The sequence below is a fragment of the Cotesia typhae genome, unplaced genomic scaffold, assembly GCF_013202065.1.
Source record: "Cotesia typhae breed Kobodo isofemale line unplaced genomic scaffold, CoteBio_Ctyphae scaffold_58, whole genome shotgun sequence".
NCBI lineage: Eukaryota > Metazoa > Arthropoda > Insecta > Hymenoptera > Braconidae > Cotesia > Cotesia typhae.
The window spans coordinates 1,466,327-1,493,377 of NW_027423778.1; the positions used below are offsets into that span (position 1 = coordinate 1,466,327).

The 27,051-nt window shown below is 34.3% G+C and overlaps 1 protein-coding gene across 1 annotated transcript in view; it reads left to right on the forward strand.

Moving 5' to 3' along the window:
- Bbs4 (Bardet-Biedl syndrome 4) overlaps positions 1-27,051 on the forward strand; it is a 382,842-nt gene that overhangs the window by 346,889 nt on the left and 8,902 nt on the right. The window lies entirely within an intron of this gene.

Genomic DNA, 27,051 nt, shown 5'->3' on the forward strand with positions numbered 1-27,051 from the left:
TTCATCAGCACACATTTTATTATTTTATAATCAAACGCATAATAATAGAGTTGTAGTTTTTAATCCCCGGGAAAAAATCATCATGCATGATCAGGCGTTAATTTCATGCATGATCATGGATGTATATTTGTCATGCATGACCTTGAATGATCATTCATGATCATATGTGATTAAGCATAATCATGCTTTTACATGTCTGGCGAATATTCATGATCAATCATGCATGATCAAGCATTTTTGTCGCGATAAAAAAAAAATTTAGTTGAACAAAAAATTTTTTTTTGTTCATCAAGGTATTAGTCTTTTACTATTAAGTAGTATTTAATTGTTTCTTTCACTGAAAAATACCATTTGACATCCGGTCTTTGACGAGACTCGAACCCGGGACCCTTGAGACATGAAGTATGAACAATAACCACTACGCTGATCCTCCATAATTCTTCAAAAGATTCTTACTACATATTATAATTTTCGTTCGACGTTAGAGTGATTGTGACTTGAGTACAATGTTAGTAATGATTTAGCTTTAATTAAATAAATTCTATTCAATGTACATGTTTTATACAAAAAATATGTTTTTTACAAGAAAAGTAAAGTCGAAAGTATTTATAAATGAATGTTATACATTTTTGTTAGTATTCATCTTCTTATATAACAGCTCTAACTGACCTTCCAGTTTTTCAGTTTTTAAGATTTGTTTTTATTTTTTTTTTTATTTTTAAAGATGAATATTTTAATTAAAAAAAAAAATTTTTTTTTGCAATACGTAAAATTAATCAAATAATATTTTTTCAATATAGAACAATAAAATAAAACATTTTCAACAAAAAAAACCGAATGAAAAATCAAAATATGTTGAATCTCTACAATGAATAATGTTACAAAGCTTGTATTCTTTTTTTTTTAAACATTAAAAACTTAAAAAAAAAATTTTTTTTTCTCTTAATTTTCAAAAATTCTTAATTCTGGAAACAAAAAAATCTCTTATAAGGAGTTTCAGAATTTTATAAGATCAGTTAGAAATGTTATAAATGAAAAATTGAGCCACAAAAAAAATGAATTTGAATATTTCTCCTCTTTAAATTTTAAAATTCTGTGGTTTTTTCTTTTACTAGATATTATTTTTTTAGCTGTCAGTAGTATGGGGCATAACTGGGGAGACACAACAAACCCCCACTCCTCGGCCACTGGCGCCAGACCTTTTCCTCACCCCTCAGCGTTGGGTTCCCCTGAGTGTTGGTGCCGGGTGTCTGGGCCTTTTGATTGACAGTTGTTAATTGACTTGTGGAAAATGTTTTTCTCGAATGTTTAGAGAAGTGTTGTCATGGCAGGGGGTAATTAAGATGGTAAGGATAGGTGTATGTTTTTTATGTTTAAAGATGTAGGTCATAAATTAGTCATGGCATGGGAAAAAGATGTAGGATTGCATGATTTTCTATTTATTTTTGAAGATGTGATTTATTTTTAAAATGAAAACAAGTAAAATATTTCGTTTTTTTCTTTATTTACCATATTTCTTCTTATTTATAAAAATAGTAGTAGTACAATTAATAATGTTGGTACAATTATTATGAACAATAAAATTAGTAATACAATTAATAATACAATTGGTATATTATGTACTTATATATTAAACATAAAGTCCTAGGTCATCAGACGCAATTTCTGCTTTATTCTCAATGAAAGCAAAGAAATCATCCGAGATTTTGAAAACTTCTTGAAGTTCGTTATTTAACACTGCCACGGAATAAAATTCATCGTTTCGTCGCAAAAATGTAATATTATCAAGTACACATGATGCTGAATCTTTGAAGAAGCCATTTGCGTCGTATATATACACACGGTCCACATTTAATGTTTTGCGAATTTTATTCGCTTTTTTAATATGTGCAAGTATAGATTTTTGGGTAAATCGATACCCGTTTGATACAGATTCTAACGACTTAGGCTCCATTTTTATGATAGAAAGTGATGATAACGAAGAGACCCTAGAAGGTTCTTGTAGGTTGACGTGAGAAACTGTAGTAAGCCTATTTTGGTATGTGCGGGGGTAGAAAACTTGAGATAGAGTGTGGAGAGGCAGAGCTTCTATTTGAGGTCTTTACGTTTTTTCCAAATAAATTTTTTCATCATTCTTGTCGCTAAGCGCATACGCAATGGAGCATTCAAATTTCCCTGTAATCGACGAGGTAGTCGAAGCTGAATTATTAGGGTTATTACCTGAAAATTTAGTAAATCTAAATTCAGTTCATTTAGATTCACTTACATCATGTGAAGTGTCAAATAACGTGAATAATTCAATTGAAGAAAATGAGGATTTAGTGTTTTTACGGGAACATGGAATAGCATTAAGCCCTTCCCAACAAATTGACATGGAAGATTTTTACGAGGATTTGTTTGATGGTAAGTTGAGAAAATATTTATTATTATTTAAAGTTTTACGATTGTATAACTTAATTATGTATTAATACTTTTTTTTTCATAATTTTTCATAAATAGGAATCATTCAGCACGGAGGAGAACGAGTACGACACCATAATATTGAAGAAAATCAAGATAATTCCGATAATGAAGATCAATTAATAAACGGAGGTGTAGGAAATAATAATATAGATCAGCCGTTAATTCAAATTTTTAATGGTGTAGAACGGCTTGAAAGATTTCGGGTAAACACTCATCTGATGGAATTTCGCATACAGCCTGTACCACACGGCGTTAATGCAGTTCAGTGGACTATAAGTGCTTTCCGTGAAGTTTATAATAAAATAATAGAAGCAGGTGGAGCTGGACACAATCGGTTTTGCTTAAGTTTCCGTTTCGAAGGGTTACAAGGCAATGCAGCGTTTCAAAGTATGCGACCTATTGATAGATATGAGTTTGAACAATTGTGGGATTTAGTGAACAGAATTTCGCAAAGTACTGGTGGTTTTAATGTAGCAGACACTTTTCAAATAAAGTTACACATTGTGGAAGCAGTGGTTGGACAAAAATATTCCGAGGCATGCGACAGAAAACGTCCACCCGGAGTGTTAAAAATGAATAATAATGATAATTTTTGTTTACCTAGAGCTCTTGTTATGGCACTAGCAGGGCAAAGAAAAATAACCGAAAAGGCCTCCATTGGACCATTGTATGAAGAATGGAATCGTATACGTGATTGGCGAAATAAAGGAAATTCTTACCAAAAAGAGAAGGCTTCGAAACTTATCGCAGAGGCGGGAGTGACAGTACCTGAGAGTGGTTGCGGATTACCAGAAATAAAAAAATTTCAAGCATATTTTATACCAATGAAAATAGCGATCATTGTGTATAAATTGAAAAGCACTCCTTCAACTGCATCAGACGACGTAATTTTCGATGGGTCACAAACACCGTTATTGCTCAAAATGGAAACATAATTCACACACTAAGAATTCTTTATTACCCCGAGGAAAATCACTATGAATATATTCAGACAATATTGAGTTTTCAGGTAGCACGACATTATTGTGAACCATGCAGGGTAACGTTCAAAAACCCGTATGATCATAAAAATTGTTCTTACATGTGTAATAAATGTTATGCTAAACCTCCATGTGATTCAACACAAGCACATAAATTTTGTAACAATTGCAACCGCGTGTTTTATGGACAAATGTGTTTTACTCGACATCTTACACCTGGCTCGTATCAAGGACAGCAAACGGTTTGTGAAAATGAGCAGTTTTGTACAAATTGTAAAATTTTTACTTATCCGAGAAAATCAAAACATGAGTGCGGTAAATCAATGTGTACGATCTGTAATAAATTATGTAAAGATAAGCATCTGTGTTATATTCCGGTAGCCAAACCTTTAGACAATAGTAAAAAGTATACACGATTTGTCTACTATGATTTGGAAACACGTCAGGATGACGAACTTTATGTGGGCACATCAGTCTATAAACATATTCCTACTTTATGCGTGGCTCAATCAGTATGCGATTTATGTTGTGATAATGACAATTTTAATCCTAATTTAAGTGATTGTATTAATTGTGGGTTGAATGAAATTAATTTTCATGGTGTGGATTGTGTTGAGAAATTTGTGAATTGGATTTTTGATCTAAGTAAGTTGAAAAACTGTAAAAAAGTGATTTGTATAGCTCACAACGCCAAAGGATTTGACGGTCAATTTATTCTATCGGAAGTTATGACAAGACAATACAAAGATATAGATGTAATAATAAACGGTACAAGTATAACATTGTTAGAATTAAATAAGAAAAAAATAAAATTTATTGATAGTTTAAACTATATGCCAATGCCACTAGCTGCCCTTCCTAAAGCTTTTGGTTTTGAGGACCAAATAAAGAAAGGTTATTTTCCTCATTTATTTAATACTAGAGAAAATCAAAATTATGTAGGGGCTATACCTGATAAAAAATATTATAGCCGTGACTCAATGAGTAAAAAAGAAAAAAATGAATTTTTACAATGGCATAATGATCAGTTAATTATAAATAAAGTATTTAATTTTAAAGAAGAAATTATTTTTTACTGTCGCTTAGATGTAAGTATTTTACGTATAGCATGTAACAGATTTCGTAAAATTATTTTAAATTGCGGTAATGTATGTCCCTTTTTAGAATGTACCACGATAGCCTCTACCTGTATGCTGTTTTATAAACGCAACTTTTTAAAAGAACAGCAAATAGGTATTGTACCACGTTCAGGATACCGCTTAGGGGATAATCAGTCTAGAATTGCTCTTGAATGGTTTACATGGCTTGAAGAAAAAAATAATATTTCAATAGTTCACGCTTTACGAGACAGAGAAATCAAGACACCAAATGGTGTAAAATTGGATGGTTATAGAATTGATAAAAACGGGGTAAATTTTGTATCTTATCAATTTCACGGATATTTTTGGCATGGTTGTCCTAAATGTTTCAAAAATGATCGAGAAAATATTATATATAAAACCGAAAATAAAAAAACAAAAAAGAATAATACTCTCAAGTCAAGATATGAGGCCACACAATTGCAATCTTTAAAAATTAAAGAATGTGGTTATATCTTAACTGAGATTTGGGAATGTGAATTTAATAGAGAAAAAAAAAATAATCAGGACTTGCAATTATTTTTAAATAGTTCTAAAGTGATATCAGTTAAATCTTTAAATCCTCGAGATGCTTTTTTTGGCGGGCGTACAGGCAACGTAAAAACATATTACGACGTAAAGAAAAATTCAAAGGGCGAAGATATTGAAAAAATCAGATATTTCGATGTATGTTCGCTGTATCCTTGGGTTTTAAAAACCGGTTGTTTCCCTATCGGTCACCCCAAAGTTTATGTGGCTGATGCATGTGAAAATATAGCACCAAGTAAAAATATAGATAACGTTTAAGGATTAATTAAATGCAGAGTATTACCCCCACGTAATCTATATCATCCAGTTTTACCTGTCAGAGCGCATGGAAAATTATTTTTCCCTTCATGTCAAAGCTGCTGTCAAGATCAAACACAGACTGATTGTCACCATGAAAATATATCTGACCGAGAGTTATGTGGTACATGGGTTGCATGTGAGCTTAGAAAAGCTGTAGAAAAAGAGTATGTTATTCGAGAAATTGATGAAATTTGGGAATACCAGGTAGTACAATATAATCCTCAAGATAAAAATAACGCAGGGTTATTTGAGGGATATATAAATACTTTCTTAAAAATGAAACAACAGGCATCCGGTTGGCCTAGTCAGTGTGTAGATAAGAAATCTAAGCAAGAATATTTAGATAGGTATGACGAAAGAGAAGGGGTTAAGTTAGAGCAAGAAAAAACTGAAAAAATCCTGGGTTAAGATCTTTAGCCAAGTTATTTTTAAATTCATTTTGGGGAAAATTCGGCCAGCGGGAGAATATGAAGAAAAAGTCTATAGTTCGAACATGTGAAGAATTATATGACTTAGTTTTTGATCCTGAAATAGAAATAACTGAATTTGTCCCTATTAACAAAGATTCTATCATTGTAAATTGGATAAATAATGTAGATAGTTACACCCCATAGACAGGGCGAATGTGGTTATTGCAGCATTTACAACAGCGCAGACAAGATTAAAATTATATTCTTACTTACATTATCTAGATACTAAAGTTTTATACTATGATACTGACTCTGTGATTTATGTAAGTGACGGTAATAGAGATTTACCAACCGGGGATTTCCTAGGTGATCTCACTGACGAATTAGAAAGCTACGGGGAGGGTAGTTATATTTCGTCATTTGTATCTGGAGGTCCAAAATTTTATACATATGTGGTTAAAAAGCCAGACGGTTCTACTGCAGATTGTTGTAAACTTAAAGGAGTAAAATTAAATGTTGACCCTTGTGGAAATAATTCTCTGAAAAAACTCTTGAAAAGTCTTTATAACTCTGAATAAGACTTTTCGAAAGTCTTCACATCCCTAACTAAGTAAAGGAAAGACTTAATAAATCTTCAAAACTCTGCAATACTCTTCAAAAGTCAAATTTTCCCTGCAATTTCGGAATTTCTCAAAGAGTTATTAAGACTTGATAAGACTTGTTCAGTTTTACAGGAAAAGAAGAAAATATTTCTTTTCAAAAAAATTACTTATCAGAATTCAATAAAACTATAAAAAAGAATTAATGCATGTTTTAAAAAAATTTTTTTTAAATAATATTTTCATCACGAAAATACTTTGATGGGCATCGAAGCACTCATAGTTGAGCAAGTCAAAACATCAACAGCAAATGAAGTGCACTTGATGTTGGAAACAGATACTACTCAAAGAGTAAATCCAATCGGTATTTAATTTGGACTATCAAATATTAAAGTCAACTTTCTAGGTAGGAAAGAATTTTCTAACCATATGCCACCTATTAGAAACTAAGAACACTCAAAGATTCTAACTGTAAATTCGTAAACTAAAATATGTTAGGTATCAATTAATTCCAGCAGATAGCGTGGATAGAAAATTCTTTCCTACCTAGAAAGTTGACTTTAATATTTGATAGTCCAAATTAAATACCGATTGGATTTACTCTTTGAGTAATATCTGTTTCCAACAGCAAGTGCACTTCATTTGCTGTTGATGTTTTGACTTGCTCAACTATGAGTGATTCGATGCCCATCAAAGTATTTTCGTGATGAAAATATTATATAAAAAAATTTTTTTAAAACATGCATTAATTCTTTTTTATAGTTTTATTGAATTCTGATAAGTAATTTTTTTGAAAAGAAATATTTTCTTCTTTTCCTGTAAAACTGAACAAGTCTTATCAAGTCTTAATAACTCTTTGAGAAATTCCGAAATTGCAGGGAAAATTTGACTTTTGAAGAGTATTGCAGAGTTTTGAAGACTTATTAAGTCTTTCCCTCACTTAGTTAGGGATGTGAAGAATTTCGAAAAGTCTTATTCAGAGTTATAAAGACTTGTCAAGAGTTTTTTCAGAGAATTATTTCCACAAGAGGAATCATCAGAGATGATTAATTATAATACCGTACGTTCTCTCGTGATTGATAACATTGATCCTTTTCATGTTCAATACAAATGTATCCGGCGAGATCAATAGCACCAGGTCTTAACGAACAAGGAAACGAAAATTATCAGAGCTACAGGTCCTAAAAGGCGCAGAGTGGGGGTAGCTGATAGCTTTCCTTATGGATACAAACGAGCGAAACAAGAATAAAAATATAAAAAAAATATAAAGTCTTAGGTTATCCTGCCCGACTTCTTGTTTATTATTAACTATCCCCACTGGCCATATCTACCTTACCGATTTTCGGTCCTTTTAACTGTGCCATATTTTCCTCCATTTTGCCTCGTCATTGTTTAATACGCTAAGAAAAATTTTTGTATAATTTTAGGAATAAGAAAAAATTTTTTAGAAATAAGAAAAATATTTTGTAAATTTTTTAGAAAATAAAAAAAAATTTTGTAAATTTTTTAGCAATAAGAAAAATATTTTGTAAATTTTTCGAAAAAAAAAAAAAAAAGAAAAAAAATTTTTATATATTAAAATGTTTCAATAAACAAAAAAAATAAATATTGGATTTTATATTTTTAATTAAACTTGTTTTCTTATAAATATTTCTGTTCCTTCCATTATTACTTCAGTTGTAAAAATGGATCCACGCTGGAAACACCCATTCACTTCGATTATATGTGGACCCACAGGATGTGGGAAAACTTTTTTCGTAAAGCGGTTTTTAAAAGAATTAAAGGAAATTTGCGATACCGAATTGAGTAAAATAATATTTTATTATGCAGAGTGGCAACAAGGATACAATGATTATGATACTACATTTTTTGAATTTCGAGAGGGTTTACCTCGGTCTGGAGATTTTGAGGATAATTTACCAAAACTGGTTGTGGTTGACGATTTGATGAGAGAGTCGTCAAGCGGTTCTATAGTTGACTTATTTACCGAGGGTAGTCATCATAAAAACTTAAGCGTTATGTTTTTGTCCCAAAATTTGTTTCACCAAGGAAAAGGTCAGCGGGATATCTCTTTGAACATGAATTATATTGTAGTTTTCAAGAATCCTCGCGATAGAGCCCAAATTTTTCACTTAGCACGGCAGGTATATCCGGAAAACCCAAAGTTTTTACAAGAGGCATACTTTGATGCGGCATCCAAACCACATGGTTACCTACTTTTAGATCTTAAGCAATCTACACCCGAAAATTGTAGGTACAGAACATATATATTTCCATCAGATCAATATCATTATGTTTATATTCCGAAAAAATGTAATGATATAATAGGAAATAACTCGCAAAATAATGTATCAGTTGTGCGTATGTAATGGAGGGAGAAAGGTCGTCAAGCAATAATTCTGCTCATTAATCAATTGGTCGTAAAAATATAGCTCTACTTCAAGCTCTTCTGTATGCGTCACCAGCTCAGCGTCGTGCCATACTTCGTCACGCGAAAAAGGATTTAATTCAAGTTATATGCGAGTGTTGTTTGAATGTTTTGCACGGTAATATTCCTTTAAAAGAATCTGAAAAAAAGTTACTAGCTAAACACAAAGCTACTTTGCGAAAACTGAGTAGCAAAAAAAATAATATTTCAACAAAGAAGAAACTAATCAATCAAAAAGGAGGAGCATTTTTACCTATGCTTTTGGGTCCCTTACTCGGTGCTCTAGTGTCTAACCTAATCTAATAAATATGGAACATGTGAAAAAGATGGTACTTATTCCGTATGAAGATATTGATAAATTAAAATCTGGAGTCAAATATTTCAGCCAAGATTTAAATAACGTCACTAATCACTTTTTACCCACATCTCAAACCCCTGGTGATATACAAGCTCGTTTGGATGCTGAATTGACTAAAATTTTAAACACGAATTCATTAGATAAATTAAAACAATACTCTGAAGTATTAAGACGTTATCTATTTTTTAAAAATCGAGAACACAATAACATTCCAGTGTCAGAAAAAAAAGAAGTTGACAATAGTGAAGTTGTTCCTGATCTTACAGATTTCTCTAACATTAATAATAATCAGGATATTAGTACCGCAGTGGTAACAGATAATACTCAGCATAATAGATCATATCAATCTTCAGACATAATAACTGGTGTTCTGAAATCATATCAAGCATTGGCTAAAAATATTCTACGACATATTGAGTCTGTAGATGGTGACAGGAGATTAAACTGGGACAATAAAGGAAGTGTTACTTTGGATGGGCGTAAAATACCTGGTGGTAATATAGTTGATCTCATAAACGATGCTGTACGTCACCAAAAATCAGTAAAAGCTATTGGTAGAAACTTTTTTGCTGCGGATTTACAAGAAATAAATACTCCTTAAGAGTTTGTAGGAAATAGTAGTTTCTGAAATAAAGATGTAGTAAATATAAAAAGACTATCTCTCGATACATCTACACCTAAACGTACAAATAAAAGTAATATTTCATCGAAAAACTAACAAAGTTTTCAATCTCTTGCAAATAGTACTTTACAGAGTGGTGGTAATAAAAAACAGATGTATAAAAATTCATTCAAATGGCTACGACTAGAGAAGAAACTCTTAAAAAAGAGTATTACAATCCGTCTAATCCTGTATCATACTCCGGAGCACGTAATTTAGTGGGAAAATTCAAAAATAATATACCCGAAGAAAAAATAAATGAATGGTTAGCTGCTCAGGATACTTACACTAGACATAGACCTACACGGCGTAAATTTCCAAGGTTACATTATACTGTTTCAAATATAGATGATGTATGGGAGGCTGATCTTGTAGAAATAAAATCTTTAAAAACTTATAATGATGGTGTCTCATTTCTCCCTGTTGTAATAGATGTATTAAGTAAATATGTATGGGTTGAACCCTTATTAGATAAATCTGCCAAGTCTGTGATGCACGGATTTAAAAATATTTTTGACCGAAGTAATGGACGTAAACCTTTCATGATCCAAACAAATAAAGGAAAGGAATTTGTAGCAGGTACTGTGCAAGAATACTTAAAATCAAAAGACATATACTATAGAACTGCACGAAACCCCGATTTAAAAGCAAGTGTAGTAGAACGTGTTAACAGAACTTTGAAAGAACGAATGTGGCGGTATTTTAGTCATCGGAAAACTTATAAATACATTGATATTTTACAACAATTAGTTGAGGCTTATAATCATACAAAACATAGCTCGATAAGGATGGAGCATGCATCAGTAAATTTAGATAACGCTGGGGAGATGTTTCGTAATATTCAAAAACGATATCCAGTGATAAGACCTCGAAAAAAACTCTTTAAATATAAGGTGAATGATTATGTACGGATCAGTAAATATAAGTCTACGTTCGAGAAAGGTTATGAGGCTGGTTATACTGAAGAAAATTTTCAAGTTACAAAAACTAAACTACGCCAAAATATTCCTACTTATGAATTAAAAGATTTAAATGGTGAAGAAATTGATGGTTTTTTCTATGAACAAGAAATAGTGCGAGTGATTAAGGATCTTGAAAAAGAAGAATTTCTGACGGAAAAAATCATTAAAACCAAAGGAAAAGGAAACAATAAACAATATTTTGTAAAGTGGCAGGGATATCCAGACAAATTCAATTCTTGGGTTCTTGCATCAACAATATCAGAATGAATAAAACAGAGTTTCTTATGGTTTTACCAAGTGATAGTAGTATGAATTATTTTCCGGACAACACGGCAGCTCATTACACAATAATGCTACCAGATCACATTAAATTGGAAGGGCAATGGGTAGTAGGACTAAAAGAAATACAGTTCCCTGCAAGTTTTTTTCACATTCAATCAAAAAAAGAAGGAGGGGTGTATTTAGTTAGCGCTGGCCCTGTCGGCTATGGAGTTCCTGATATATATTCAGATTTTTACTTACCCAGAGGACATTATACAGACCACAGGAAATTCATGTCCGCTTTGAATAACTTCCCTGATACTGCAGAACATTTTCACTTTAAAATAAATGATTCAGGATTTACCACTGTAAAAAGAATCTGTCAACCTCCGAAATGTAAAGATACCAGTCATCGTCTTCTGTTATCTTCAACTTTATTAGATATTTTCGGTTTTAACCGCTATGACGATAGAACCAATCAAACAGACTTTCTTTTAGGTACAAAAGGCAGTGATAGTTATGAATATATAAATGTAAGTGAAAGACCCTTCAGCTTGACAAGAGGGATACCCGATAGATTTTTCATTTATTGCGATATTTGTGCTCCATATGTAACTGGAGACATAAATTCGTCGTTATTACGAGCAGTAACTTTAGAAACAAGTTTATATTCATACGGAATGACTATCACCAATAATTACGGCTCTCCTAATTATATACCCATTATATCGAATTATTTTAGAACAATTGAAATAGATATAAGAAATAATAATGGTGATCCTATGCCATTTGAGTACGGGCCTTTGAACGTGACACTTCACTTTAAGAGAATTGATTAAAAAATGTCTCATTACATTGAATACTATAATAATCAGGCGGGTGGAGGTTATAAAGAAAAATATAATAGATTTGGTAAAGTTTATGTCGGCTCTTATCAACATGGTCATGGAATAGGTGCTTTTCTGGGAGGACTCTTTCGTAGAGTAGTACCTTTTCTTGGAAAAGCAGCACATGCAATAGGAAAAGAGGCTGTTCATACAGGGGTGAATGTATTAAGTGATGTTGCAACGGGTCAAGTACCTTTCAAACAATCATTGGAACACAGACTTACAGAAACAGGGATGCGACTTAAAAGAAAGGCATCAGAAAAATTGGATGAGATGATGCGTGGGTCGGGGTATAAAAGCCAGCGAATACGTAGATATAACTCACATAGTACATAACCGTGGAAGAGTGCGGAAGCGTAGTAGTAAGAAAAAAAAGGCTACCAAAAAGAGGAAAACTTCAAAACAAAATAAACGTAAAGTGAAAAAATCTAAGAAGCGTGACGTTTATGAAATATTTAATTAATACAAAATGTCATTTTTACATTTTCACTCAGAGGAGTGTGCAAAATCTGAACTAGATTTATTCACACTACCTCCAACGCAAACAAGTATTGAACAATCGCAATGGACATATTACAACCCTATGGCATCTTTATCGGACGATACTCCGATAGAATTTGTTATACCTGGACATGGTGAAGAATACATTGACTTATCACATACTATGATAAAAATTAAAGCAAAAATTGTACAAAGTGATGGTACAGTTGCTGAAAATGATGTTGTGGTTCCAATAAATAATTTTTTACATTCAATGTTTAATTAAGTAGATGTCTTTTTCAATCAAAAAATCATTTCACCACCTAATAATGACTACGCTTATAGAGCTTATATTGAATCATGTTTAAATTATGGAGTCGATGCAAAAACTACTCATCTTAAAATAGCGTTGTGGAGTATGGATACATTAGGGGAATTTGATAGTGTAGAAAAGGATAAAAATAAGGGTCTAAAAGATAGAATGACATTCACAACGAATGGAAAAGAGTTTGAAATGATGGGTCATTTACATTGTGATGTTTTTAATCAAGATAAATTTTTACTTAACGGAGTAGAAATGAGAATTCGTTTAGTTCGATCAAAAAACACATTTTGTCTTATGAATGGAAGTGAAAATAACTACATTGTCAAGATTTTGGAGGCTATGTTTATAACGAGAAGAGTGAAAATTAACCCGAGTATTTTAATAGCTCATGCAAGAACATTGGGTCAAACAACTGCAAAGTATCCGCTTACTAGAGTTGAAGTAAAATCGTTTGTTTTATCCAAAGGAATACTTGGAAATACTATCGATAATATGGTATTGGGCCAATTACCTAAAAGAATAATAGTTAGTTTTGTAGATAACAGAGCATACAACGGTTCCAAAACACATAATCCTTTCAATTTTCAAACTTTTTCATTAAACTATCTTTGTTTATACATCGATGGCCAATAAGTGTTGGGTAGGGCACTACAGCCGGAATTTGGTAAAGATAATTACTCTGAGGTAGAAGCATATAACACCTTATTTAGTGAAACGGGTGTACACTTCGGAAATACGGGGTCATGGATCACACGCTTAGATTATCAATATGGAAGCACTCTTTATGCTTTTGATTTAACACCAGACCTATCCGCAAATTTGGCTTTTCATTGGAATTTAGTTAAGAACGGAAGTCTCAGATTAGAAGTACGTTTTAGTAAAACTCTTGAAGTTAATGTAAACTGCATTACAAACTTAGAGTTTGATAACATTTTGGAAATTGATTCATCACGCCAGGTTATAGTAGATTATAATGAAAGAGAAATAGTGTATATTTTTATATAATGAGAGCAATATTTGGATTAGTGATGGCTGATCATCCGCTTCCTCGATTATTAGACAAAATTATTACTAGTAATTTTGACTAAAAGTATATAACTAAAAGTTTTAAGAAGATGAATCAGCATTCAGTGTGATACCTCGCTGTACAGACAATTTTATGGACACTCTTCAATTAGTGAAACTTTTACCCTATACTGATGCAAGCGTTGGAGGAGTCTATCCATCAGACAAAATCCCCTGCATCTGGCCTAGACCGTGTGCAATTATTGCCAACACCGATGATCATACCAAACCGGGAACCCACTGGGTCGCATTCTTTGTCAATAAACATGGACACGGAATCTATTTCGACAGTTTCGGACGACCCCCCAGTGACTCGCGATTTACTCAGCGCCTTGGAAGAAATTGTAGAGGAGGATACAAGTGGAACCAGCAACAATTACAGGATATTAACTCCAATTATTGTGGTCAATATTGTATTGTTGTTCTTCATTGGCTTACTAATAACAAATCCTTATCATCCTTTCTTAATTTGTTTGAGAAGGATACAAAACGAAACGACCGATCATTAATAAAAATGTTTAAAAAAATATTGAAAAAGAAAGATATGAAAAATAAATTTAAAAAACCGTTTAAAAATTTATCAGGAGGAGGACGTCTATATTCGCAATCAAGTGTTTCTAAATAATAAAATATATATTTTGTAAAATAAAAATGTGACATTTATATCATAATTCTGAAAATTAGTTTATTACAAATTCAAAAAAATTTTTAATTGTTATTATTTAACTAAGTAGACCCTTATCATGCTAGATTATAAATTATTTTTAATCGGAATTAAGTTATAATTACTATTAAGTAAAAAAAAAAAAAAACAGTTATATTCATTTTTTTCATTATTTATCATTTTTACACCATTATTTTTTATTCATACTTATAAAACACTCATTATTATTATTATTATTATTATTATTATTATTATTATTATTATTATTATTATTGCTACGTATTTTTACCGAAGAGTCGGATTTTCTTTTTACAAGGTTCATTATTCACTATAGAGGGTAATGGTCTTTTTTTGGGGAGAGAGCGAGATTTTATGAGCTCCTGAACTATCCAATTTATCTCCTGTGATAATGAAGATGGTTCTTTTTCCAATTGATCAGCCTCAGATGACAAGTCAAAAATATCATTCGATGCATCGTCCCCCAGAGTGACCACTGGAATAGCTGCAGTAACTGCAGTGCTCTCTTCTTCCAGCGTAATCACAGGAACTGGTAATCACAGGATAACTGAAGTCTCCTCCTCCGGTTCTTCTGCTTTCAAGTCGTCAGTTTCTTGGGATACACACAAATCTGAAATTATAGAAATACAACATAAATAAATATACATAGTCTAATAGGAAAACAGCATAAAATATTATACATACCGACTCCTTTAATAAAAAAAGGCCTCTAAAAGACCATAGATCAACTCTGTAGACTTTTCTACGATGAAATCATGCAAGCCACTTTGTCCTGAAAGATAAAAAAGTTTATTACAAATTCAAAAATATTCCAATTGTCAACAAAATTTTGATAATTACCTTGATGACCATATGCCATGTAAAATGGGGCGATATTACTATTCTGTTCCGCCGAATAATTGTTATTGATTGTTGAGACAATGTTTGCGGCTGTCTCCTTTAAATAATCCTTTAAATTTGTGGATTGAGTGTCAACTGCATCTTCTCTGATGAATTCTTCAGCTAACGTGAGAGCTGAAGTGAAGGACGTCTCGCCCGGAATTATTTGGGTGGATGTAGCTAAGGGGCACTCGAGGGCTCTGTGTGTCCAGTCATCCGTGCCAACCATAATTTAGCTATCGCTCACTCCACAGTCAAAACTATCATTATCAATATTATTGTTTGATTCACAAACAAACGCATCATACGCGTTTAAAAAAAACTTGTCACTAACGTCTTCCCAGCTATTTTCCATGTTTTTTTATAATAGAACACAAAACTCAAAAGGACATTATACTTAAAGAGGAAGATTGAGAATGAGGTCCTTTCCCAAAAACAGTAAAAATTTCGTAAGCATCCCCTCTCCATCTTAGTTTTGCTCATCATATGGTATTTTTCCCTTACCATGGTATAGTGTAGGAGGATAATATGGAAAATAATGAATTCCTCCCCCAGAAATTATCTTTCCATACATCCTTTACTGCCATTGGATGTTCAACTATCCCAAAGTCTAGGGAAGGAGAGTTTTTCATCTCAACAATTTTTGTAGTGTGGTTGAACTGCATCAGAAAAGTAAGATATTTCAAATCTATGGTTTTTGGTAATTTCTCACAGTGGGTTAAGATAAAAGTACATGCTAAACTACGGAGTGATGGGGGGTCTTGTTTCACTTTCCAAGATTCCTGCTGATAATGGCTTTCTTCTAGTCCTGCTGGTACACATAATTGTGGAATTTTAATAGATTTTTCAAAATAACTCGTTTCGTCATTTATTAAAGCTGAAAACTGCCAGTTTTTGTGTACTCCAGGCTTATCTGATTTACATAACTTACACTGATTTTTCTCACTCAATGATTTTTGAACATGTATTTTCGAAATGGAAAACTTGCAGGGAACTGTTGTATTTATTTTTATCTTCCGCGTGATTATCCGGCGTCTACGCTCAGTTAGCTCATCTTTTAGGGTTTTACAGCGTAATGGCTTTAAATTATAACCTTGGAAAGACATTTTTAGATAACTACAAGAATATAACTAGAAGCTTATACAAAATTCAAAATTTTCCCGAGGATCATAGCATTTCCCCCTCTCTGTCATTATATAAACATAAACTGTATAATGATTGGCTTGAAATATGCCCTCTCCTCGTTAAAATGCTATAAATAATAGGTACATACCCCCTCCCTTTTTAAAGTTATTAGGTTTATTTTGATACAATTAGTAACCAGTTTCATCTTGTACCTTCTAAAGCAAGTATTGAAAATGGCAAGCAGCCCGTTTGTATATTTATCAAAAGTATTAACATTAAATAAGTCTCAAACAAAGCAAGTGCGCTGCGGCTTAAAATACAGTGAAAATAATTTTTATCATGTAGTTCAAATAATAGCTACTCATCCACGAAGCCTAATCCAACTGAATTTAAATGAATGGAAAAAACTGTGTTCTTCATGTGATACATTTTCAAACTATTTTCATGAAGAAGTAAACAGGAACTTTTATCGAAAGTTCTGCTCCATTCAGTGCGAAGATCTAAGAATTGACTTTTCTGAATTTAAACAAGAACGATGCATAATACTGAGTCACCAAAACTCTCGCATTTTCCTACTTGGTCAATCAGTAAATACATTAAAATGTATCACCAAAAGTGTAAATCATTGGATGGATCATCTTGAACAACTTCCTGTTCTGGACTACATAAGCTCCGTAGGAGAAAATATATCAAACTATATTTTAAAAAATCTGCTACCAAACGTTAGAGAAACACCAAATTTAGTAACCATTTTGAAGTATTTTGAAAAACATTTTCTTGATTTATATAAATACTCCGTACGAGCACCATCATTCAAATCAAATCTTGGGGACCTCGGTTTTTCATTCTTTTGGGAGTTACTGTACCATCATGAGGATCTAGCACAACGAATAATCTACGAAATTGATAACCAGTTATCAGCTCGCTACACCCTATACTACAGTGCAACTGAGGGAAAAGACATCGCTGACTAATATTATCATAAATATGGAAAACAGAAAAAAATTCTTACTAAATTGCATATCCATATTATTAGTATTACTTATATTTTTACTAGTTTTATTATTATCTGTACTACGAGAAATAAATCGTATTATTCAACATATTTTTTAATAGTTGTAATACTAATAGTACTATAGAAAATAATTTTATAAGTATGACTGAGAGAATGAAGAAAAATGGTAAATAAAAAACAAAAACGAAATATTTTACTTGTTTTCATTTTAAAAATAAACCACTTCTTCAAAAATAAATAGAAAATCATGCAATCCTACATCTTTTTCCCATGCCATGACTAATTTATGACCTACATCTTTAAACATAAACAACATACACCTATCCTTACCATCTTAATTACCCCCTGCCATGACAACACTTCTGTAAACATTCGAGAAAAACATTTTCCACAAGTCAATTAACAACTGTCAATCAAAAGGCCCAGACACCCGGCACCAACACTCAGGGGAACCCAACGCTGAGGGGTGAGGAAAAGGTCTGGCGCCAGTGGCCGAGGAGTGGGGGTTTGTTGTGTCTGCCCAGTTATGCCCCATACTACTGCTGTCGAAAACTTTCCCTCCGAAACAGATCCTGAACGATTGTAATGAGTATAGTAGTTTGTAATATATTGAAAAAAACTTGAAAAATTCGGAGAATGGTAAAAATTTGAATATTGCATAACTTTTAAAACAAATTTTCTAATTTTTTCTTTCCTTTGAAAAAAATCAACACGCGTGATCATGCTCAATCAAATATGAAGCAGATATAATCATGTATAAATTGTGTATGATCGTACGTGAATAATGTATAATCGTGTAAGATCATACTTGAACATGTACTTTTCAGCATGCGTGATTGTGCACGATCAGGCATGATCGTGCATAATTCAAGCTTGACCAAGCTCGATCAGGTATGACCGTTTGTGATTAAGTTGAATAAGCGAACATTACCCTACCTGATCATGTATGGCTTTGTGTGATCATTCCGAAACAACACTTTTTTTTTTCTTATAACTATTAGTTGTAAAACAAATTGAACTTCGTAATACAAATTAATTTCGTAATACATTAAATCAAATAACAATAATCTTTTTAGTACTTATACTTGAGGGAAAGAGACTTGACGATTGAGTCAGTGTAAAAAAAAATGTAACATAATAATAATAATTTTCTTAGCGAATTTTCAAACTTTCAGAATATTTCGAATCAAATCCATAATGGTGTCGTATCCGGTATTGATTTTGGTTACGGAAAGAGTTATCGTGCATGGCCACGCTTGGCCAAGCCCGATCATGAATGATTGTACAAAGCCATACGCAGTTGAACTGGCTGATGCTTAGTTATTCTGTTCAATCACAAATGGTCATACTTGATCGAGCTTGGTCAAGCATGAATCATGTATGGCCGTTTACGGGCATGTACAGTCATGCATGATAGTCTCTACTGTGTTTAACGACTTCATGCATAATAAAGCTTTATCAAGCATGAATCCTGCATGATCAGGCTTGATCAAGCAATTTTTTGTATGGCCCTACAAGGCCATACTCCTTCATTCAGACTCATGCACGACCTTTTAGTTCTCACGGTACACAGTCATGCACGATCGAGTATGATTGTGTATGATTATGCATAGTAATGACAGGTTGTGCGATATAACATATGGTTACAAGTATACAATTGAGTATTATCTAGCACAATCGTACACGATCATTCACGACTCATGTATTATCATACACGGTCCATGCATGATTATGCCTAATTCATGCTTGGTCAAGTACGATCATACACTAGTCACAAAAATTAAGGGATATAATAAAAATTCCAAATTTTTTGGTGATTTTCAGCGAGCTGTAACTCCGAGGAAAATGATCGCACAGAAAAAAAAAAAAAGCAAATTGTAGCTCCAAGTGTCTAGTTTTTAGATATGACCATGAAAATTTTTTGTCATCGTCAGGTCTGGAGAAATCCTAAGAAAACTACTGAAAAAAAATTTTTCGAAATTTTTTTTCGTCTTAAAAAAGGTCTACGGGCTTCAAAAAATTTTTCGATTGTTTCGTTTAAAAGTACTTTTAGTAAATTTAATACCCTTTAATTTGACTTAATCAAAAAGCCTGTACGATAATTTGCCGCGGAGTTATCGTCAATCAAAGCAAAAAGTTTTTTTACTTTGGAAATCAATAACTCTGGAAATAATGACCGTATAGGAAATCGAAGGAGGGTTTTGAAAACTACACAATATTCTCTATAAGAAAACGTAAACCGCTTTTGAAGAAAAAATTTTTTTGAATTGAAAACTCGGACTGAAAAAAGACAAAAATTCGCATAATTAAGGATATTTGGATAACTTGGTATAACTTTGGATAAAATGGATGAACGAAGGATATCGTTGGTAATTTTTAACTTCAAAGTGTCCCCTAAAATCCCTAAGAAATTCAAAGCGCTGCGATTTTTTGTTCATAGTGCCCAGAAGCTTCAAATTCTGTGTTTTCGCAAAAATCACCATTATGCGCAATTTTGTGATTTTTATTCATTTTTCCATTGAAAAAAATTTTTTTCAAAATTCTTTATTTTTCGATCAAAGAGATTGATTTTTCAAGAAATTTGAAAAAAAAAAAAAAAAAAATTTTCAATTTTTTTCGAAATTTTCTCAATTTTTTTTATCAAAAATTTTTTTTTTAATTTTTTTTTTTTTATCGTCTTCAGAATACTTCACTATTGTCAAAAAAAATTAACTCAATTTTTTCTGTCCGCTACAACTGCCTTAGTTTTAAATCTCATTTTAAAAATTCAATAAAAACAAATTGATATACCCCCCGCGGAGTTCGGCTTTTCCTCACACAAAACTTGAATTTTACGTTTTCTTTTTAGCCTAAATTCCTTACGTGAATTTTATGTAAGCTTTTCTTTGATAAGCACCTTTTGATATGCCTCGTCGACATTTAGCTGCCACAGATGTGGCTCACATTGTTACCCTCCTTCAAGAAGGCTACAGTCAGGTGGAAGTAGCAGCTTCTATGGGAGTGAGCCAGTCCGTTATCAGTCGGGCCTATGCCCGATTTAACGCGACTCAAAGTTACGATCGTCGTCCGGGTCAAGGTAGACTACGAATCACTACCGAGCGTGATGATCGAGCTATCATTCGAGAAGCTCGTCGAAACCCTACTGCGCATGCCCACACGATCGCTCATCAATTTCGCAATCGTCGACAACGTCCTCCCCAACAACACATATCGGCATCGACGGTTTGAAATCGCTTTCGAGAGCAAGGACTACGTGCTAGACGCGCAAATCGCGTGCCTATGCTCACTCCACGACATCGCCGAGCCCGATTGGCCTATGCTCATGATCATCACCATTGGGGTCGTAGACAGTGGACCAGTGTATTATGGACTGACGAATCTCGATTTTGTCTTCATGGCAGCGATAGACGATCTCTCGTTTGGCGCCGTCGTGGAGAACGAGATCGGGATGGTTTTACGAGACCAGTTACAGCTTTCAATGGTGGATCAGTCATGGTGTGGGCAGGCGTGTCCTTCAATACCAGAACCCCGTTGGTCATCGTTCGTGGGACGTTGACTGCCGATAGGTACGTCGACGAAATTCTGGAGCCACACGTCCTGCCTATGCGCACACGCATGGGGGCAAGACGGTTCATTTTGATGCAGGATAATGCTCGTCCTCACACTGCAGTTCGTACGCGAACTTTTCTCCGCGCCAACAACGTAACAACGCTTAATCATCCAGCGATGAGTCCTGATTTGAACCCAATTGAGCATGTTTGGGACATGCTTGGGCGTCGATTGCGGCGAGACTATCCGCAACTGCACAATCTTCATCAGTTGACTCTCAAGCGTTGTTACGTTGTTGGCAAGGAATTTCGCAACGTGATATTCGACGATGCATCAACATGCAAGAGCGTTTACGAGCTGTGATTCGGAACAGAGGTGGCAATACACGGTACTGAGCAGTTACTGCCGTGCGTACAGAGGTCATTCGGCAGCTGCAAACAGACAAACACGCAGACAAACACACACACACACACACGTGTGTGTGTGAGAAGCGTAAATCCGACCGAGCAACCTCCACGTGGTACGCTTTGGGTAACGCTAATGCCGGCGGTAAAACAACAGTCGAAAAAATTGAGAAAATTTCGAAAAAATTTTCGAAAAAATTGAAATTTTTTTTTCAAATTTCTTGAAAAATCAATCTCTTTGATCGAAAAATAAAGAATTTTGAAAAAAATTTTTTTCAATGGAAAAATGAATAAAAATCACAAAATTGCTCATAATGGTGATTTTTGCGAAAACACAGAATTTGAAGCTTCTGGGCACTATGAACAAAAAATCGCAGCGCTTTGAATTTCTTAGGGATTTTAGGGGACACTTTGAAGTTAAAAATTACCAACGATATCCTTCGTTCATCCATTTTATCCAAAGTTATACCAAGTTATCCAAATATCCTTAATTATGCGAATTTTTGTCTTTTTTCAGTCCGAGTTTTCAATTCAAAAAAATTTTTTCTTCAAAAGCGGTTTACGTTCTCTTATAGAGAATATTGTGTAGTTTTCAAAATCCTCCTTCGATTTCCTATACGGTCATTATTTCCAGAGTTATTGATTTCCAAAGTCAAAAAAACTTTTTGCTTTGATTGACGATAACTCCGCGGCAAATTATCGTACAGGCTTTTGATTACGTCAAATTAAAGGGTATTAAATTTACTAAAAGAGCTTTTAAACGAAACAATCGAAAAAATTTTTTTGAAGCCCGTAGAACTTTTTTAAGACGAAAAAAAATTTCGAAAATTTTTTTCAGTAGTTTTCTTATGATTTCTCCAGACCTGACGATGACAAAAAATTTTCATGATCATATCTAAAAACTAGACACTTGGAGCTACAATTTGCTTTTTTTTTTTCTGTGCGATCATTTTCCTCGGAGTTACAGCTCGCTGAAAATCACCAAAAAATTTGGAATTTTTTTTATATCCCTTAATTTTTGTGACTAGTGTACATGGTGATTTTTTCCCTGGTCAGTTTGTCGCAATTAATTGACGAACATTTTAAAATAGAATTTAAAAGAATAAACTTTTTTTTTCGAAAGTTATGGTGATTACAAAAAGAGTGTTACATAAATTTTACAGAATTTTTTCTGAAAAATTCATTTTTTATCTAAATTATAGATCGAAACAGCTGTTTTTTGTCCAGAAAAATAACCATTGATGTTTTCTTTTATTATGGTACGAAGGCCGACTCTGACCACCATATTATTATTTAATTCAATAAAACTCTGACGGAACCCAGTTTTTTCATTTTTGGCGAGAGTAGAGCAGACCTACGCTCGTGCTTAAGGCATGCAAAAAAGGATCATCCATACTATTACCATCTGAATTTATAAGTATTTTTGAGATTGTTTGAATCAGGAACGAAACTTTGTAAATCTAGGAAAATTTTAATAATCGATACGGTTGGGCGTTCTGTGAAATTTGGAATAACATCACGGGAACTGTTATTAGTATAATTTGTAGAAAATCCCTCTTCTGCATTGATTTAATCTGAAAATGCTCTTACAATTCCGTCATAACACTCTTTTAATATATTATGAGATTAATCAGATCCAGTAAATTATAACTATGGTGGTTCAGGTTTATATACATCAATATTCTATTATTATTATGTTAATTTTATATTTTAATTCTGCTTATATATTTTATTGAAACAAAATATAAAAATTGAAAAGGAAAGTATTTGTCAAAATGTACTGCCTTTTCTCTATCGTCACCCACTGTCACCCACTTGTAGTTGCTGCGGTAGAAAGACTTACGTATGCTCTAGCAAGTATGGATACTGAAGGTGAAAGTGGGTGGATGTGGGTGCTAAAAATGTGTAATAAGATATTCCTTTTCTAATACATTGTTAGACTCCGATAAGCTCGAGGTTATACTGAATAGCGTAAATTCCTTATTTACATCTCCTGATTTTTAAATATATCCACTGTCATAGTGTATTGTTAGTCTTCAAAAGTGTTTGTAATTAATTATAAAATTATCTGAAGCATAGTGATATATAAAGTTGAGCTGTATGTGTATCCTTATTGCATAAATTATTCGTATTGAGTTGAGCACATTTTTAAACTTTAATATTAAATCGTTATTGCTAATGCATTAAATGTTGTGACCCGGGCCGTAGAACATCGAACTCAAGCGGAACATTTCAGTTCACGCTAGAGAATAAACAAACTTTAAGGGATTGAAACGGTGAGGAAAGGTATGTAACTGTTTTCATCGTTCTCTTTGGTCACCCCTTTATTTATTTAAGACTCCACTGGAATTTTAGACACAGTATCCTCCAGAAACTGGACCAGAGCATGGAGTAAGTTCTACAGGGTCGTGAGAGATTGCTAGGAAGGAAACAAAAATTATCAAAGAAATTTATTTTACAAAAAAATTTTATTTAACCAACCCAATTTACATTAATAATAATCCCCTTACAATTAATTAACACTTAATCTTAGGCCCTATTCCCGTGTATACGACAGTTTCCTATCATAGTTCCTATTCCCAACAGTACCCTCATATGGAGCTACCATACCGCGGTTTCCATCATAATTTCTTATTCTCAACGATACCCTTATATGAAGCGACCATACCGCGATTTCTAGCTTATTCCCGTGTATCCCCCCCCTGGGTGTCTATGCACGGTTTCCTATCATAGTGCTTAATCCCGACGATACCCTTACATGGAGCGCCGATATTGCGGTTTCTAAGTGTACCCAGGAAACAGAGGAGGATACCATGAATCCCTAGGTCACTGTAATTGTTTCTCATATGCACACACAATATTATTTTATAATCCAAACACACAAAATATTCCCATAATTTTACAAATTAATTTTTCTAAGATCATGATTTAATTCCATTTTTCAAATTAAAATTCAATTAACTAATTTTCTAAATCCAAATTTTTCATTCATTCCTAATCCCAAATCTTAATTAAATTAATCTCCTAATTAAAATTCTTATCTAATTTACTGCCGTGGTCGTAATAATACAACAATAAATATTTAATACTAAGAGGTCTTCGTACCTTGTATTAATAGATTAAAATCTGACGACAGAGGTCTTAATAATCTGCCGATAAAATGTTCGTTACACCCGAGTATTTTACAAATTTAATTTTTCTTTGTCGATTTCATTTTCGCCAAATTTTATAATATGATTTTACTTAATTATTTTAATTAAAATTGATGTAGTTTCATTCATGGAGATCGATGAGGTGGAGATGAAAGTCGAGACCGAATGACTCTCCAAGAAAAGGACTGAGGAAACGACGAGTGCTCCTCACCCCACTCCACTGCAAAGCCTCATCATTAAGCCTCCCAGGCTCAATATCATGAGAAGCTCCTCCTTCGGAGATACTCCCCGAGATAGGGCCGGGAGACCAACGGACTTTGATAGGGTCCAAAAGGAGGGGATGAACCTGAAGAGGAAAGGGCTGCAAACGACCATTCCTCAATTCAGGGTCAACCCTCCACCTAAGGAGTCCTCAACCCAAAAGGCAGAGGACTCTACCCGGGTCGAGACGGATAATGGCTCAGAGGCCTGATCCCGTCAAGATCTGCTCCCTAACCCCAAATCCCATCCCAACCAAACCCTCCCCGCATACGCGCATGAAACAGGAGGAAGCAGCTCAGTGAAAATAAATGAGATGCGAGCCTGCTTCGCGCAAATCAACTTGCAGCACTGCAAAGCGGCCTCTGAGTTACTAAGCAGAGACCAAGCATTGCTGCAAACAGATGTATTCCTAATACAAGAACCCTGACTTAACAGGGGGCAGGTCATGGGGATAGACACAAGGCACGGACAGCTTATCTGAGTTGAATCCGAGGGCCTGTATCTTCATAAACAGAAGACTCGAGGCAATCAGAATCAACAAACTATGCACTAGCGACCTTGCGGTGGCGTCAACCACGATCGAGATCCAAGGGGTCAGGACCAGGCTCATTATAGCCTCAGCGTACTTTCCCTACGACTCGGACGAGGTATCCACAAAGGAGGACAAAACGCTAATTCAGCACTGCCAAGAGAAGAACTTACCTCTTATCATAGGCTGTGACGCTAACGCGCACCACGTGGTATGGGGCAGTTCAAATATCAACGATAGGGGCTCAACTCTTTTAGAGCACCTATCCAGCACTGATCTAGAGATTCTCAACAGAGGATCCAGACCAACATTCGTTACTTCACGAAGACAAAGAGTAATTGACATAACATTGGCCTACCGAAGGATTGCCCAATCAATATCAGGATGGCGAGTCAGCAAAAAGGACACCCTCTCAGACCACCGTCAAATAATGTTCTCTATCCTGGGAGACACTCCGAAAAGGGAAACAAGGTCATGCAGGGATCCAAAGCGTACAGACTGGGACCGCTATAGAGCGGAACTAGGAAGTAGGCTTAGCGAGACCAGCAGGAAACTGTGGACCAAGGAGAGCATAGAGCTGGCAGCCAGAGACCTACAGGATTCAATCCTAAGGTCTTACGAGGCTGCCTGTCCTCCGAAGAAGACAAAAATAAAAATAGAGTATCCTGGTGGAATAAAGAGCTCAGCAAACTGCGCTCAACATCTAGGAGACTACTGAATAAAGCTATGAAGACTAATGGTACTTCCGAATGGGCCAACTATAAGGAGGCACAGAAAGAGTACAAAAGAAACATTAGGATCTCAAAGATAAACGCCTGGAAGCAATTCTGCGGAGAAACAGATAAACAATCTGTGGTTGCTCGCCTCCGCAGAGTGTTCACTTCAGGTCAAAAAATTACACTCAATGGTCTGACACTTCCAGACGGAAGGGAGACCGAGTCGTACGAAGGAATGGTTGCTCACCTTTTTGAGGTGCATTTCCCGGGCTCGGAATTAACGAGAACGTGGAATGCGCAACAAGAAGCAAGAGAATCATACGAGGACACACGGATCAAGGACTGGAGAACAGCTGCCAAAGTTATAACACCAAGAAGAGTAAGATGGGCGGTAGGGAGCTTTGACAATTACAAAAGTCCTGGACCAGACGGGATCTTGCCTGATCTGTTAAAAGAGGGGGTAGAGATCCTGCTGAAGCACCTACTGCACATCTTCCGATCCTGCGTGGCACTGAGCTACATTCCGTCTGCCTGGAGGATGGTCAGGGTAGTCTTTCTACCTAAACCGGGGAAAACCTCGTATGATCAAGCAAAATTCTTCAGACCCATAAGCCTCTCATCATTTCTACTGAAAACGCTAGAAAAACTGATTGACAGGTACATAAGAGATGGAGCACTGGTACACAAACTACTACACCACTCTCAACATGCATACCAGGCGGGCAAGTCCGTAGAAACGCCACTTCATAGCGTAGTAAAATACGTAGAAGGAGCCATTCATAGGAAACAAGCCGTACTGGGTGTATTCATCGATATCGAACGGGCCTTTGACGATACCCCATTCGAATCGATACGGAACGCCGTAGAGGACTTCAAAATAGAAGACTCAATTA